The sequence below is a fragment of the Crotalus tigris genome, unplaced genomic scaffold (genome assembly GCF_016545835.1).
Source record: "Crotalus tigris isolate CLP2741 ecotype Arizona unplaced genomic scaffold, ASM1654583v1 scf7180000020218.1340706, whole genome shotgun sequence".
In the NCBI taxonomy this organism is placed as follows: Eukaryota; Metazoa; Chordata; class Lepidosauria; order Squamata; family Viperidae; genus Crotalus; species Crotalus tigris.
This window is the reverse complement of record NW_024097911.1, coordinates 739,502-757,384: the sequence shown is the minus strand read 5'-3', so window position 1 is coordinate 757,384 and position 17,883 is coordinate 739,502. Positions and strand designations below refer to the sequence as shown.

The following is a 17,883-nucleotide window of genomic DNA, read 5'->3' as shown; positions in this document are numbered from 1 at the left end:
TCAGGAGAGGGTGCTATGGATTGCCACTCTCCCTCCCTGCCCCCAACTTTATTGAGACAGAATCCCAATTTGGGCATAGCTTAATCTGGATCAGGAGGGCGATCTCACTGTCTTCTGTGCAAAGCATCCAGGGCTCTAAGTGGAAACAGCCAGCCTTGCAACATCTCTGCTCCTTGGCCTGTAATAATCTCTAAACAATGCAGTAGCAATCCAAACCTTGGTGAAGCTCAGATTTCTAGAGCTATATTTCAGCGTCCTCCCTCCCAACCCCGGTCCTGGCAGTCTGGTGGGAAATGCAAATCTAAGTCAGCAAGACGCTTGATTATTATAGCGGATCCCCGACCAAATCCGTCACTGCAGTGAGACTGGCTAAATAAAAGCAGACTCTCTTGCAGGAAGTGGGGACCGTGAGCATAAGAGATAGGGAAGTGAGATGGAATATTCATTTCCATCTCCAAAAGGAGGCAAAAGTGTTTCACAAGACGATTTTTGACCTGGGGGTAGCAGTCAAAGGCATGATGGGGTTTTGGAAGCCAAACTCCTTGAACGCTTCTTCCTGCCCATCCCTGCCTCGGTTTCCCTGCCTGTTCTGCTCCTCTTTCCTCAACAGTTAATGATCTGTTTCACGCCACAATCTGCCAAAACTCAACCGCTGCTTTGCTCCAAATAAGAGGGGCATTCCGGAGGGAGTGACTTAGCAAATATTGTTAATTGTTACTGTTGCCTTTGCTCCATCCAAATCAAACAAAGGTACATTGTGTGCATTTGCTGTGCAAAATTATATCACCCATTGTCTAAATTGGGTCGAGCATATCCTGCCTCCCATCTCCTCAGACTCGATGTCAGTAAAATAGTGGTGGAAAACAGTCTTGAGAAAATGAGAGGAGCCTTGAAAAAAGTAGGGCTGTTTACAGCAAGATAGTCAGGACTGACCCAGCCATGTAGCAACACAAAGTAGGTTACGTAAGGCAGACAGAATTTAAGCCCTGGGTTTATCTTCCAGTGGATCCCTATCCCTCCTTTGTGCCTGGTTGCCTCCACTTTTTGTGTAGTGGCTCCTTTGATAGCTGCTCAAATGATGCTAACGTGGCCCCCAGCCTATTCACAGTGGGGCACCCCACTGGTGGGAAGTGAGACATTAGCAAGTCACTGATTTCTACTTCAGGCATGCAATAGTTGTGCAGTGGAAGAAGTATTCCGGAAGAAGGGGAAGGAAGGGAAAGGGAAAGGGAAAGAGAAAGGAAAGGAAAGGAAAGGAAAGGAAAGGAAAGGAAAAGTTCTACTTACACAAAAGGAAGAAAAAAGCAAGAAAAGAGGAAGGGCATCACTTTAAAAAAATTGAGGAGAGAATTCTTCACTGAGGAAGCACACAAATAAGGTACTGCTGATGAAAATGCCATTAGAAAAAAGAAATAACCTCCCACATCCACATCAAAACACCAAGGAAAAGAGCACCAATTGCCTGGTAAACTTGGTGTTCCCCCTCCTTTCTCCAGCAAGGAAAAATTGCCTTGCCTAATTTACCTACAAAAACAATACTCGACTTACGATCACAATTGAGCCAAACATTTGTGTTGTTAAGTGAGACATTTGTTAAGTGAGTTTTGCCCCATTTTACAACTTTTCTTGCCACAGTTGTTAAGTGAATCAGTGCCGTTGTTAAGTGAATCCGGTTTTCCCATTGACTTTGCTTGTCAGAAGGTTGCAAAAGGTGATCACATGACACCTTTGGGACACTGCAACCCTCTTAAATGTGAACCAGCTGCCAAGCTTCTGAATTTTTATCACGTGACCACGGGGTGCTGCAATGGCTGTGAGAAAAAGGGTCATAAATCACATTTTTCAGTGTTGTCCTAACTTTAAACAGTCACGAAACGATCTGTTGTAAGTCAAGGACTACCTGTATGTCTCCCTGCTGTGGAAAAGCCTCATGAGGTATCCCAGTTATCTGCTCAGTCTGCTTTCCAGGGGCTGCCTCTTGTTGGATATTTCCAAGACTCCTCCCACCTTTTACGATTCTTGATCTTTAGCTTAGACTTGGAACTGATGCCTTCAGATAAACACATCTTCTCTCCAAACAGGATCTCTGGTTTTTTTTTGGGGGGGGGGGGACTAATTTGGCAGAGGAAGACTTGGAAGATTGAAATTCCAGGTTGGAGAGGGGAGGAGAATTGTGAGGACAACTGCAGATAACTAAGAGTGCAGTGGTGACAGGAAGGACAACATCTGCATGCTGATTTGAAATAGCAAGTCAAATCTTCAAACTGCAGGCCTCTAGGGCAGTGTTTCTCAACCTTGGCAATTTTAAGATATGTGGACTTCAACTCCCAGAATTCCCCAGTGAAGGAAATAAAAGTTATTCTTTTAATAATTGTAGAAATGTAATGCCATTATATGAAACTGTCTCTTTAGTACAAATGTAACACTGTAACACAAATGTAACAATGCAATGCCAATATATGACCAAATGTTTACTATTTCCTGCCTAAAAATCCTCCGGACACAGGAACTTACATTTTGAGTAGAAATCCTACTATCGAAGAGGGGGATTTTGATCCAAGGTGAGAATTACAAATAAACAAGATAACAGCAGATGGACAGAAGAGGTCAGGTTAACGAAATACAACTTCAGAGTACATTTATAAAGATGAAAGAGCTGCTTAGATGTGACATGCATTGTAGGGGTATAAAATGCAGATCTTGAAACCAGGCCAGTGTGCTCCTGGAATCCAATCCATAGGGAAGGATCCAGGGGGCCGCGTTTGCAAACGCTCCTTCTATTCTTTTTCTTTTCTTTTTTATTCTGTTTATGTTATTCTCCAATAAACCTTTGTTTTGTTAACCAGACTTGTCTTCGTATTGTGAGTATCAAAATCTGGGGTTTTTATATCTCACACCAGCCAGCATTTTCCAACCCCAGCCAGAATTGGGGTCAACTTATCTTAAAGTTGCTAAGGTTGAGAAACGCTGGTCTGACTTCCGATGTAACTGTAACGAAAGGAATCAACTGTTGGAGCAACAAGTTCTTTCAAAAGGTATGTAGACAAGTCTTTCAAAAGTAGTAAGAACTGCCCAAAGACCTTTTAGCTGCCTTGGAACAGACTGAAACACAAAAATGAGGCTTTCAACTACATTTTGGTCTCATTTTACACAGAGAAATAAGACCCCTTTTACTCTTCTTTGGGACCCTTAAAGAGGTTCCTGGAGAAGCACAACTTGGAATACAAAATAAAGCAATAAAGCCCAAATTGTAAACCTACTGCAGCAACATCAGCTATGTATATTCAAAGTATTGTTAAATAAACATAGCAGAGAGTTAAAATGCAAGTGCTGAAAAGCAAGGAATTGAGCTGTCATAACTCACATATGTTTCTGCCGGAAAAGGCCAGAGGTGGGCTATGCTTTCTGTTTGCTCTTTCCTATCAATGTGTTTCCAGGCAAAATGGCACGTGACTTTTACCTACTTACCGGATTTGAAACATATGTAACTCTATTTGCTCCAAAACATATGTCCCCCCTCGATTAAGTGACTGCCATCTAATGGCATGCCTTGTCAAAAGCACAACTTCAAGACTGGCACTGTTTCACCATGCCGCCTCCTGAGCTGTTGCTTAAATATGCCGTAATGTTTTGTGCTGCAAAGGGTACAGACCACTATTAATCTGTCCCAGGTTTTTGACCCTGGATTGGCGCAGAACGGTAGTAGCCTTTTTGCAGATCATGGAGAAATTAGGAAACATTTCTTCACATGCTCCTGTTTCCATAACTCTCCCATAACTTCAATTGCTGTGCTCATCGACTTTGTAGTCCTTTCCCCAGTGCATTTCCACAAAGGAACATAAAGAAAGTCTGGCAATCAGAGAGTTTGTTGCGGGTTTACTGCATATTGCTTTAACGCAGTGGTTCTCAACCTTTCTAATGCCGCGACCCCATAATACAGTTCCCCATGTTGTGGTGACCCCCAACCACTTATACATCACCGGGTGCCAGGGGCGTAGCCAAAGAAAAGGGGGGGAAAATGGCGGACAGCCTTGTTTGGCGACCCCCGTGAAATGGTCGTTCGACCCCAAATGGGGTCCCGACCCACAGGTTGAGAACCACTGCTTTAACGCCTGCCCCTCTTCCTTAAGGAAGTAGCTATATTGCAGGTCAGCCTCCACTGTAACAGCAAAAGAAGGAAGGAGCTTATCTGTATTGGCAGGATAATATTTTTAAAGGCTCACACGCGCAAGCAAATCTCTGCATTTTGAATTTTGCTTTAGATGTATCCTGTAAGATCCCTGATCTTTTCAACTATATTTTATTGGACAGCAAGCATGGTTCTTCAAGGGATGACCCTCTGTCCTATCAAAAGCAAATAAAAACCTTAAAATGACATGAAACCAAACAGTTCTTTTGCTCTGGACAATACGTGCCAGCTTTTGCAAATTATTAACTTATTAATTTGACTAATTTAAAGATGGGAGTTTTATCCTGCAGCGGGGGGGTTAGTTTTTATTTCATAATCTGGACATATAGGATCAAACTGAGCTAAAGACTTTAAAAAAAAAAGAAAATTAGGAAAATGTGGAGTTTATGGTTCACCTTGGGTGGGGAAATACCTGGATTGTATATTTTCAGAATAATTCGAAGAATTTAAAATAATTTCCTTCATGAACAGGCATCACTTCCTTCTTCAACATCTGATCCTTGTAGCTGAATGGGCAAACTGACACACTGAAAAGTTTGAGACGGCAAGGGGATAGAAATACATATCGTAATTTGTGAGGATGTTTGAATTTTAAGGGCTCATACACATGAGCTCCTCTCAAGTAGTAAGGTGGTCATTATAAATCAACCAGTTTTCAGGGTTCAGCTTATTTAGTCTTGTCCCAGGTATGTTTGATCCACCAGCATACTTGTCCATAAGTCCATAATTTCCAGGATGAAAAATTAAAAGTGATCTTAGTGGGATTCATCATGTGTGAGACTTTGTTGAACTGCAGTCCCAACAGCCCCTGCTAGCTTACCCTTTGACTTTAAAACTCAGGCACCAAAGCTGGGCATGGAACTAATTAAAACTTGATTTTTGAATTTGGGAGAGAGACTTAACTTTGCAAAGTGGCTTTTTTGCCCTTCCCAACAGCATGAATCATAACTACTTCAGGCAAAAAGGAAAAGCTTTTTCTTCATCTACTTTATATAAGTTAAGTCTTTATGTAGGATATAGAGACGAATGATACATACATTCCATATATGTGACGCATCAGAAAGAAACAACTCAAGCAATAAGATAGATTAATTAGACATAAGAATTAGACAATAGAAAAACACTGATTGTACATAACATTCCACTACTGACAAATTTATGCTTTACATCCTCCTCCGTTCCCAATCAAGTTTGTATTTTGCTTAATACTTGCAAATATACTGAAGCACTTCCAGACTAGGCTAGTTTTTGCACATTAAAAATATGGCTTTGGCTGAAAACATGTTTTCCCAAACTTCAAAAGGAAGCAAGGATGCCATGCTAAAATGCTATTATCACCTTTATTAAAAAGCTAAAGAAAAAAATCCAGGTTAACAACCCGACGGTGAAAGAAGCTGGGAGCTGGAGTTTGACCATATATGGAATCTCACGCATTTCCCCCATGGCGTCTATGTTCTAATGTACATTGACACAGGAGCAGGAAGCCCCAGGTGCGAGAAAGCTGGCTTTGGATCAGACACTATTACCGAAATTGTTTTTTTAGACTGAATTGTTTAATATAAACCAAGAGACAGCAGCTTGGACTTGTAAGAGGGAGTGTTCACAAAACAGGCCTACTCATGGCTAATTTGAACTAAACACATGGGCTGGGTTTGCACAGTACTTAAGATTGCAATGTGGTTAATGAATCTGTGGTTTAGTGCCATGCAAATACAGCCTGTGCCCATTGTCCATACTTGAATGACCTTGTATTTTCTGAGCTAAGCAGTCTGACTTGCAGATGAACCCTGCCACTGCCCTCCATTTGCCACAGCTCTCAAACCACACATACTGCAACCATATTTCCCTGCTTCATTAGGCCTCACCTTGTGGGCTCCTGGAAGCATTAATAAAGGCTTTAACATGCTTAATTGCTTCCCTGACTGAGAAGAGGCTTGGGGGCAGTGGCTAGAATAAAAAGAGTGGCCGAGCTTCTGTTATAACGGAATAAAGATTTCTGTGCTTTTTAAAAATCTGGGAGGGATGTAGTGAACTGTGGTAATGTAAACCAGGAGAATGCTGCTCTGGGCCCTGGAACAGGATGTGTAGGTTTGAGCTCCACTCGCAAACAGCCTCGCAATCAAACATATGTGGTATTAAACCATATTGGCCTTGCAACTCCCTTGAGTAACATTATGTTGATTTGGAAGGAAACCAAAAATGGAAATGAAAATTATCATAAAAATGTATTCCAAGTACATATACTACTTTGTTAATTCAGCTGGATTAACTATGGATAGTCCTCATTTGGTGCTCACAATTGGGACTGGCAACTCAGCCGTTAAGCAAAACAGTCACTAAGTAAAAGGAGGACTGTGCTTATGATCTTTTTTCAGATTTCTTTTGCTTTACAGAAGGTTGCAGATGCAAGGATTTGTCATAACTGTGAACCATCATCACTAAACAAGGCAGTCACTAAACAAGGACTATTTGTATTCCCTCTGAAAAATCTAGGATCTGGTTACTGATGTTTTTAGCCCTCCAGTTTGAAATAGTTGTCTGCTTCCCACAACAGTATTTCCTCTCTTTGAAGAATGAAATACTAGACTGGGTCTGAATTTTGTTCACTTGGGTCTAAAATGGAAAATTATTTTAATGCCCTTCCCCCTCCTACTTCAAGTAAAAAAATAAAGAAGGAATTGCAAATAAGGAAAACGTTCCAATTCTGCAGTTATTTAGGCAGCTTTTTGTAAATAAAATTGCCCCACTTCTTCTCCTATAGAAAGAATCAACATCATCCATTGCTTCCGTTTCAACTTGCAATGGACAGAAACTAGTAAGGGTTCATTTAGAGTTGTTCCCAACTACACATAGGCGTCACAACACCTACACTGCAAAGGGGTTGATAGGTTAAGTGTAGATTGCAGATGGCTGCAGACAGGCCAATGCACACACCTCCCAAATCCCAACAATGTGTTGTGCAAAAGGTGCATGTCCTACCTGTTGTTTGGTTGGTCTGACTTCCTGTTCTATGCTTTGCTGTTTGAATGTCCCCCAGCCAGAACATTACATTTGCAGACATATAAATGGAACACCTATGCAACCCTCCCTGAATGACAGACACATGCGTTCCCTGACATGTAGCACCAGAGAAGTCTGCTCAACCTTTAAGATGGGGCAGGTGACTAGTGCTGCTACTGCCACACTCTGTTCAACCACATGTACTGGAAATGGTGTCCCACCAATCAGTCGGGACAGAAAAATAATTTACACATGTATTAATTTTAAACACCACATTTATGACAAACTGAGCCAGTTTGGTCTAGTGGTTAAGGCACCAGGCTGGGAACTAGGAGACTATGAGTTCTAGTTTTGTCTTACGGAAGAAAGCCGGCTGGATGACCTTGAGAAAGTCCCTATCTCTCAGCCCAAGTCACCAAGTTGTGGGAAAAATTGGAAGAGGAAGTACAATAGTACCTTAGTACTCATTGTTAATTGGTTCTGGAAGGCACAATGTACCAAAAAACAATGAGTATCAAACAAATTTTTCCCATAGGGCAGTGGTTCTCAACCTTTTTAATACCGTGACCCCCAACTGGTCGTAAGTCGAGGACTACTCAACCGGTCGTAAGTCGAGGACTACTCAACTGGTGCAGCACCGTTTGCAGAATGGGACTTTTGGCGGGCTCAGCAGGGCAGAGACAGCCTGGACAATTCCTATTGGCTTTTGAAAGCCAATAGAATTAGACTCTATTCAAGAGAGTCTATTCTATTGGCTTTCAAAAGCCAATAGAATAAAAGGGAGTAGCACAGCTAAGGAAAAGGGGGAAAAAATGGCGGACTGCGTTGTTTGGCGACCCCCGTGAAACAGTCATTCGACCCCAAATGGGGTCCCGACCCACAGGTTGAGAACCATTGCCATAGGGAGTAATGTAGTAAGTCATAAGGCAGCTGACACTGACAGGTTCTAGCTTGCGCATTGAATATCAAACAAATGATGAGGACCAGGACAAAATTTTCATGTCAAAATGTATTGAGTACCAAATTCAATGAGTTTCAAAGCAGCTGAGTACCAAGGTAGTACTGTACTAGGTATGTTGGTCACCTTGAGTTATTTATCTAAATAATAATGCTGGGAAACAAACAAACAAACAAGCATGTCATTGACTACCATTACTGGCCATTTACTGTTTCTGGATCAGAAGCATCCTATCTCTGAATATCAATCATTGAGAAAAAGCAAGGGAGTAGTTTCTCTGAGGCATATAGATGGGCTGGGCAGACTGTTACATTCCTCCAACACAACATTCCTTATTGGATTGGGTTTTTCTGAACAAGGGGACCTATGGATCTGAACAGAGACACTCTAGTCATGTGGAGACCCCAGTCTCACTGGCCATCGCACAGACCACAAGAAACCTTAAGATGAAGCAAATGAACAAACAAAAAAACTGCTAACAAAAGGTGGAGTAAGCAACACCCCTAGCCCAAACTCCACAGTTCTGGAATGTGTAGTGTTTTGCCACAGCCAGCAGACACGGAGGAATGAGGTGGGGAATAAACTCCTAAGTAGTTCCCTACGTTGTTTGGAAGGAATCTTGAAATCCAAGCCTTCTCCAGTGCCCAGATAGGATCAGCCCTCTAATTCTTCTATGCTGGCACAATGAGAATGGCAATTCCACATCTCTGGAAGACCCCCATTTGAAAAAGCCCCCCCCGCCGCCAGCCCTTCCACGTTGTCTCTTCAGTAACCAAGGTATGGTCCCAAAGAAAAAAACCTAAATGGCGTTTAACACCTCTCTCTAATTTAAAAGCAGTCTAGCACTGGGTTACAGACTATTGTGTGCCTATAAAAAATCTCCATCCCCTTCTCTCCACTTCTCCACCCTCCTCCCCGTTTCTGCCTCTGGGTAGAGAGAAGCAAAAGATTATAATGTGAATCGGCTAGAAGTTCAGAGCAGCCTCATAAAGATTAATTACAATCAGGGGCCTTTTAGAACATTAATTGCATACTGCGCTGGCATTGTGTGCCAATTGTGTCTTCAGCCAGGGAGAGGTGGGAATGGAAGAGGGAGCTTAACTCCCCTGCTATGCACCTCAGATTCAGAAACAAGGACAGGGGGGTGGGGAGGGAGAAATACAGTATCCAGAAACTGCAGCCCATGGTTCAAGCGCTGGCTTTGGGAAATCCAGGAGAAATCCATTAGGTTCAGTCAGAGGGAGCCCAGGAAGAAAGCTGATCAACAAATCAGCATTTCAAGCAGGCAGAGGGGCAGTGCTCAGCCCTTCCCCTGCTCTGGTCTTCTCACAACTAAGCCCCAATCTAGTTCCCACAGGAATAGCTGTTATAGTAGGACAGTCCTTGAAGAATAACAGTGGATTATAAATCGAGTTTAAAGAGACGGGAAGCCCCAGGCCCAGATTAGAAAACGACGACCCCCTTTCTCGTTCCTTTGTCTTTTGTTATTGTGTATTGCTATTATTAAGGGCAAGGTGAGACACAAATAAGCATTAATAATAAGAATCCGAGACAAAACGCTTATTTTGGGATGCAGGGGGAGGTCAGTCTCTGTAGCCTCTGCAGCCAGTTCTGGCTTCTTCTAGGCCCTTCAGGGTAGGTGAAGATCCGAAGGAGGGAAGTGGGATCTGAAGAAGGAAAAAGATCTGGGAGGTAAATGCCTTTTCCCCTGCCTAACCCCTCTTGCTATGGATGATATTGGAGACCTCAGCCTGAGGAAATGGCTTGCAGATGAGGGCTGGAAGCTTCGTCTGCTTCCAGCGGCACGAGCTCCTCGACCGTCTGCCCGGGCCTGCGCCCTCCCCCGGCGGCCCCCCCCAAAAAAAACTCCAACCAAGGGGAGGGTTCTAGAGCCGGGAAGTAATGATTCCTCCCCTTCGAAAAAGGGGGGAAAGACCCCTCCCCTAAACAAGAAAGACGTTTCATGGTTCCCCGGGACGCAGCATTTCAGCAGCTGGGGATGATGGGCTGGGAAGGGTCTGGTTTGGTCGTGTTCCCCGCTTTCCTGATGTTGAAGTGCAGTTGCTCCTGACCGGGAAAAAGAGACCCTGAGAGCCAACCGCGGCGGCGTAGCGATCGAGGTTGGTTGTCGGAAGGGGTGCGAAGAAACTAGGGTTAAAGATTCCCGCGTCTGAAACCCGTTTTTTTTTAAAAAAAAAAAAAACCCTAAAACTGGGCTTCTGAGAGCCAAGGCGACGCCAGGCTATTCGGCGAGGCAATGGCGCCATCTGGTGGCCATCGACCCATTTCGGCACAAGCAGGGAGCGCCTCGAGCTAATTTTGCACGCCGCCCCTCCCCGACACAAAAAAGATGTTCCACACCCTTTCATCTGTCGCCGAACCATCTAGCAATCTTCTTCGCCCTCCCCTCTTCCAACACGCTCCTTTTATAGTAAGAAAGCTTCTGCATCCCAGCCTCTTCTAATCCCTTTCTGGAGCATCAGATCATCCTTTTCACACACCCACATTCCCAAGGAACTAGGAATCTGCCCCCCCCTTTAGTCCTTCCCTCCCCTCCCCCGAGATAATCTCTATCAATAGAGGTGCAAAAGTGGTGTGAGGCTAACGGGGCATTTCGTTTATTCTCCCCATCCCCCAAGCCCGGCAACGCAAGCATCCCAAAGGAATAAACAAGGGAATGGGAGGAACCCCCATTGGTGCAGCCCAAGCGGGAGAAGCGGGAGGATTAAAACAAAAACAAAAACGGGCGAGCTATAATTGGCACCACCGAGAGACCTGGTGTGGGATGATTCACAGGGCTGGAATTCTGAGATCCTGCCATAAACCCTTTTTAGGAAGGGGCAAATGTGTTTTGTATGCAAAGGGGAAGCGAAGGGAGGGTGAAAGAGGCGGGTCAGGGGAGCATCATCTCTGAATGACTGGGGACAAGAAAACCCTATTTCCCCACAGCTAAAATGCCATCACTGGCCTCTTTCTGAGGGATAGTACAATATATGAGAGAGCATGATACTCATTTTAAAAAAAATAAATTCCGTTTTGCAAAGAGACTGTTACTACAGGAAATTATTTCACATTTCCCCTGAAGTAATCATAATTTTGCCTATCCATACATTCAAGGAAAAGCTGAAAACTTGCGAGGCTTTTGGACGCTCTACTTGCTGATCAAATAAGCTGACAAAAGTGACTTGCAGGTGATTGTGGAAAGCAGGTTCAAAGCAGCAGTGACCACAACCTGAGCCTGCTTACTCAGGCCTGAAGCTGTGACCGAGATTTGCACAAGAGCAGATAATTGTGGGTGCCTCTTAGGTAAATGGGAGGGCTTCCCACAAACGGAGCCAAAAACAGCAGCTCTGCTGCTTCTCAATGGCCCCGGATTCTTTGTTCTTGACCACCTTCCTGGGTCCACTCAGTCAGGAGCCTGGCTGTTCCTGTCTGAAAGCTGCCCTCCGTTCGCCACTGCACTTATTAATTTAATGAAATGTAGATGGCTAAATTAACCTCTTTGATTAGAGAAAAAAATATCTGCATTTATGGCTGACTGGAACCCCTGTAGACTTTTTGCATGAAATGAAAAAAAAAATGGACTTATGATGTGCGGTTTTGACTAGATAATAAGGAAAGGTGACCTTTTTTTTTTTTGTAATCATAGATAATGTTGTAATTGCACTTATATTTGCTGGAAAGAAAATTGGAAACTTCTATTTCTTTTTATTCTTTCTTTTTGTGCTTTTTTCTTCTTTGTTGCTGTTACTCTTTATTCGTTGGCTTATGTCCTTTGTAAAACTTCATAAAAATTGTTTTTTAAAAAAATTAATTAAATGTAGAGGTCCAAAGAGCTTTGAACAGCTTCAGCTGCAGTTCAGTCGATGATTTTTTTTCTAAAATACAAAAGCCATGATACCTGGCAAAAGCAGGGTACCCCTCTTTGGGAAAGTTTACTCAGGGCCCCCTAGTAACTCTTTTCCCTCTTCACCCCTTTTTCTTTTCATATCATGTTAGACCAGTGCTGGCGAATCTATGGCACGTGTGCCAGAGGCGGCACTCAGAGCCCTCTCTGTGGGCACGCACGCCATCGCCCCAGCAGAGTTCACCAGAGTAGCAAGAATGTGGTGTTTGGAAGTGACAGGGCAGGAAGTGAGCGAGCAAGCAGCATTGGCCCCTGGGAATGCCCCAGAGATGGCGAGGGACTGGTCCCCACTACCTGGTCCTGGCCCACCCACCCCGGCCACGCCCACCCAGTCTGCCATGACCACCGCAGCTGTAATCACCACAGCTATGCCCACCCAGCAGCCTTGCCCACCCAGTGGGCCACGCCCCCTGCTCCTCCTGAGAGCACCACAATGCTGATGCGGCCCTGGCACTTTGCAATAAATAAGTGCGTTTGGGGTTGCAGTTTGGGCACTCGGTCTCTAAAAGGTTCGCCATCACTGTGTTAGACTGTAAGCTTCTGGGCGGGAACTATAGACTTATAGACTTTTCAATCTATAAAGTCTCTCTGAAGTCAAACTCAGTTTCTGAAGATTTCATATCCATGTTCATGCAGTTTCCTTGGCAAGAATACAAAATGGCTTGTCCTTCCCTTCTTTCAGGGATGTTTTTAGCCTTCTCATTCTCGCCTACCCTCTTGGTGTTTCCTGACGGTCTCGCCTCCAAGTATTAACCTGGCCTGATCCTGCTTACTTTTTGCCAAGAACAGGTAGGTGCTGCCACTAAGTATGAGTTTTAATCTATATTCTGCACATAACACACCTTAAGCACTTTATAAATAATTACCATAATAAACACCAAAGAAGAGTGTTTTGGTTTTGATCTCAGGAGACGGGCCTCAATAATTCAGCGCAATCAAGGAATTGACATGCACCTCCCAATCCACCAAACAAATTGATTTTATAAGGTTGTTGCAAGGCACCAACGTTATTCCCTTATTTTCCAAGAGGGGGCTTTTTTGAAGGAGAAGAGGTAGAAGAAATCGGCAGAAAGAGGAATGGATGGAAAGATGGAATGCACAGGAGTGGGTGGAGCAGAGGGGTTGAGTAGCAGAAAGCATTCAAGACACAACAAAATGTAGCCAGTCTATTGCTTGACTTGGCACAATCTTGACCCAGTCTAGACTCTTACCCCCCTCCCCCCCACACACACTTACCCACATTCCATCCTGGAAAGAGATAATCACACATCTATTTTTCTGGGCCTGCTCTAACAAAAAGACTCCCCACGCACCGCACCGCACCAAAAGATACTTTCAGCCAGCTTTTCTACTAGCTGAGCAAAAGAGGAAAAATTTCCCCTCCCACTATAGATTCCTGAAATCACCACAATAAGGGGAAATAGCTGGAGCCTGCCAAGGAAGAGAGGAATTGGGAGAAAGATCGGTGTTTTCTTTTCCACCGGCAGGAGCGTTCCAAACATCTGCTTGGGGTGACTTCTGGCAAAATAACGATGCAGAATCTGGGCCAGTAATTGCCTTGAACTAAAAACATCAAAGAGTGGAAAAACTACTGCAAGCTTCCCTTGTGTCCATAGATTTCCCATTGTCATTTCCTTTAGTCACAAAGGCTTGATGGCCAACCTGTGTCAGGTCTGTAGTTCTTTGATCAGGTGATTCCCTCACCTGTTGCTTGAAGAATCCACTGGGTTGAGGTGATGAACATCCTAGATCTAGTTCAGGCTGACCTCTCAGAAAGCCAGTACTGAATGGCCAATGCTGTCATACTATCAACAGCAAAGAAAGAGCCAGGAGGATTGGAGACTAAATTGTATGATGATTGGCTAAGGAAACTAGATATGTTTAGTCTTAACGAAAAGAAGGCTTAGTGGAGACATGATAGCAATCTTCCAATACCTGAAGGGCTGTCACAGAGAAGAGGGCACTGGTTTATTTTCCATAGCACCTGAGGGCAGGACAAGAAGCAATGGCTGGAAACTCATCAGAGGGAGATTGGACCTGGAAATTGTTCTCCTGACTATTAGAGAATAATTATTAAATAGAAATAGCTTTCCTTCTGGAGTTGTGGGTGCTCCATCACTGGAAGTTTTCAAGAAAAGATTGGAAAACCATTTGTCTAGGATGGCATAAGGATTCCTGCCTTGGACAGGGGGTTGGACTAGAGCAGGGCTTTTCAACCAGTGGTACGGGTACCACCTGTGGTACGTGACCATCCTAGAAAAGTGGTAGCGGGGGAGGGGAATGAGCTGAACTGGTGGCAGCACCGCACAAGCCTGAGCGAGAAATTGCTGGAGCTGCAGGGCTTTCAGGGCTCAGTGGAAGCGCCAGGATCAGTGTTGCTTTCCAGCTGATCAGCGCTTATTTGGGGCTGTCAGGGCTCAGTGGAAGTGCCAGGATCAGCGCCAGGCTCCAGCTGGAGCTCGGCGCTGATCCTGGCGCTTCTGCTGAGCCCAGAAGAAGCGCCGATCAGCTGGAATGTTGCAGCATCTCCAGGGTCTTGTGATTTACATTCAGATGCTTGGGCAATTGATTCATATTTATGACGGTCACAGTGTCCCAGGATCATGTGAAGTGACCAAAACCTGCTGCAACCACCCAGCAGATGGGGGGAATAAAAACCAAACACCCCCACCCCACCCCCGCTGCCAATCCTCAACAGAAATGCTCACAACAATGGAAACCTCAGATAGAAAGAAGAGTGCCACCGGGCGGGCAGGCAGGTGTCTTGCTTGGATGTGGCTTGGGGGGCACTTTTTTCAGTGCCATTGTAACTTCGAACAGTCACTAAGTGAACTGTTGTAAGTCGAGGATTACCTGTACTTTATCACTTTTTTCCTTTTTTTTCTTTTTTTGGGGGGGGGTCATCAAGATTTTGACACCTTGCTAGGCGACTGGTGGTACTCGGATATTGCCATATCCTAAAAGTGGTGCAATAGGTGAAAAGGTTGAAAAGCCCTGGACTAGAGGACCTTTAAGGTCCCTTCCAGCCCTATGATTCTAAGTCTGGAACTCCACAGAAGACCTTTTATACAGCACATATTACTTTTCTATAATTAAAATTTGTTTTATGCGGTAGAACAAATGTTCAATCACAGGAAATCCAAGATCTTATGAATACAAGGTTAAAGCCTGCAGGATCACAACAACTTAGGGATAATTTAAAAGTACAATCACAGAATTTAAAAGCACGCTGATTAAAAATGAGAAGGCTTAGTCAACTTTGAAGTCTAATAATGCAGCACTCCAAGGATTACTCTTAGTCCCGTATATGTAAATGAACATGCAGCCCATAGTAATAAATAGTGCAATAAGACAGTTGGTCTTGCACAAATCACTCTCTCTGCTAAAAATAAGATAAATGCTTATGCTAAGAATGAGATGCTAGAGAAATTTCAGCACATTTTAACTACATGAATACAGTCTGAAGCTCTACCGCTACTGTGCACTAACAGTCCCTGTAGGAATTTAACCATCAAGAAATGAATTTAGATTGTGGCCACATGATGGAAATTGGTAGCCCTTTTCCCTATTTCAGTGGTTCTCAACCTTTTTAATGCCGCGACAAACCGGTCGTAAGTCGAGGACTACTCAACCGGTCGTAAGTCGAGGACTACTCAACTGGTGCAGCACCGTTTGCAGAATGGGACTTTTGGTGGGCTCAGCAGGGCAGAGACAGCCTGGACAATTCCTATTGGCTTTTGAAAGCCAATAGAATTAGACTCTATTCAAGAGAGTCTATTCTATTGGCTTTCAAAAGCCAATAGAATAAAAGGGAGTAGCACAGCTAAGGAAAAGGGGGGGGGAAATGGCGGACTGCATTGTTTGGAGACCCCCGTGAAATGGTCGTTCGACCCCAAATGGGGTCCCGACCCACAGGTTGAGAACCACTGCCCTATTTTAAAGTCACATATATGCAGAAACAATCTATTCTGAACTTCAGGTAGTCAAGCAATCTTCAGGGCCAACATTTTTGTTCCAATAATTACTTTTTTTTTCATTATCTGACCGTTAGGGTACCGATGCAGAGGCTCTAGGATGGTATAAATATGGAGTGGAGTGGGAGCAGGCTGGTGGATCTGCAGCTTCTGTTGAATTATCCATATGAATCAGCGACCAATTTCATCTATCACGTTGGACCTTGTTTAACATCAGCTTTAAGGTTCTCTTACTCTTGATATATAAAGAGTTGATATTATAAAGAGTGCAGAAAAGACCAACAGAAATTATTAGGGGGCTGGAGTCTAAAACATATGAAGAATGGGGTATGTCCAGTCTAATGAAAAGAAGGGGAGGCATGATAGGAGTGTTCCAATATTTGAGGGGCTCCTACAAAGACGAGGGGGTCAAACTATTTTCCAAAGCACCAAAAGGCAAGACGAGAAACAATGGATGGAAACTAAGTAAGGAGAGAAGCAACCTAGAACATAGAAGACATTTCCTAATGGCGAGAGCAATCAACCAATGGAACAACTCACCTTCAGAAGTTGTGGGTGCTCCTTCACTGGAAGCTTTCAAAAAGAGACTGGACAATTGTTTACCTGAATTGGTATAGGGCAGTGATAGCGAACCTATGGCACGCATGCCAGAGGCGGCATTCAGAGCCCTCTCTATGGGCACATGCGCCATGCCCTGGAGATGGCAACCATCCCTCTTCAACCAGCCGCCCGCTAACTCGCCGAGGACCCACGTGGCCAGATGCATCCCAGCACCATGCACTCACTGGCCTCTGTGGGGGGGGGGCTGATGGTGTCAGGCAGCAGCTGCCCTGGCCCCTGCCTCGCCTTGCCCTGTGACAATGGCACTCCCACCCTGCCTCACCTTGCCTCGCTTCACCCACCAGGACAAGCCTCCTGCCCACTGCCCCACCTCCCAGAGACCCCCTGGATCCCCCCCAACCCTGCCTGGCCCCCACAGGCATCCGTCCCCACGAGTAACATCAAAGTGATCACACCCACCTTGGCCACATCCACCCAGTCTGCCATGACCACCATTGCCATGACCACCCAGTGGGCCACGCCCACCTGGCACCCGGTGATAAATAAGTAGTTTTGGGTTGCAGTTTGGGCACTCGGTCTCTAAACGGTTCGCCATCACTGGTATAGGGTCTCCTGCTCAAGCAGGAGGTTGGACTAGAAGACCTCCAAGGTCCCTCCCAAGTCTATTATTCTATGCTCTACTACACTTCTTGACTTTTGAGCTTTAGACTGGAAGGTTTTTGGTAGGTATTGCTGGTGGGTGGGTGTTAACCCGGGTGGCACCTTTTATTTCCCAGTTAAGAGATGGGAACCTAGGTGTGTAATATGGGCCAACTTACCTTGTTAGAGCATTATTTTTTACCTGAATCCCCACTCCCTACTATCTGGATAAGAACCAGGTAATTAGTAGATGGGGTGGAAAGTATAGGTTGGAGGTGGCTAGAAAGAAAATGGGAAGGCTGGTTAGCTGGCACTGCTGACTAAGGGGATGCTGAGTGCTCATCAGGAACATCCCTGAACTTAGCACTAGCTCCAGGTGGTATGGCTGGAGGTTCAAGAGGTTGGAAGGGAAACAGATGGGGTTGAAGGGTTTGGAATGAATGGGAAGAAGAGGAAAACAAAAGTATAGTGATGGTGACTGGCAAGATTGGCAGGAATCAAATTGGCAGGAATCAGAAGCAGGTTGCTTACACTACAGGGAAGGTGACCTCAGTATTTAGTTCTGATATCTTCAAGCCCATTGTGTTCTACCCCAAGCCATGAAACCAGGGCTTCAGAGCATCTGACATTGACCTAAAATTACTTGATGCACGCT

General features: G+C 44.6%; 1 long non-coding RNA gene across 1 annotated transcript in view; it reads right to left on the bottom strand.

The window, feature by feature from the left end:
- The window catches only part of LOC120318426, a 28,665-nt gene extending 15,260 nt beyond the window's left edge, over positions 1-13,405 (bottom strand). The window contains exon 1 of the long non-coding RNA XR_005559498.1: positions 13,291-13,405. This is a non-coding gene — a long non-coding RNA (uncharacterized LOC120318426). The remainder of the gene's footprint in view (positions 1-13,290) is intronic.
- Positions 13,406-17,883: the final 4,478 nt, after the last annotated feature.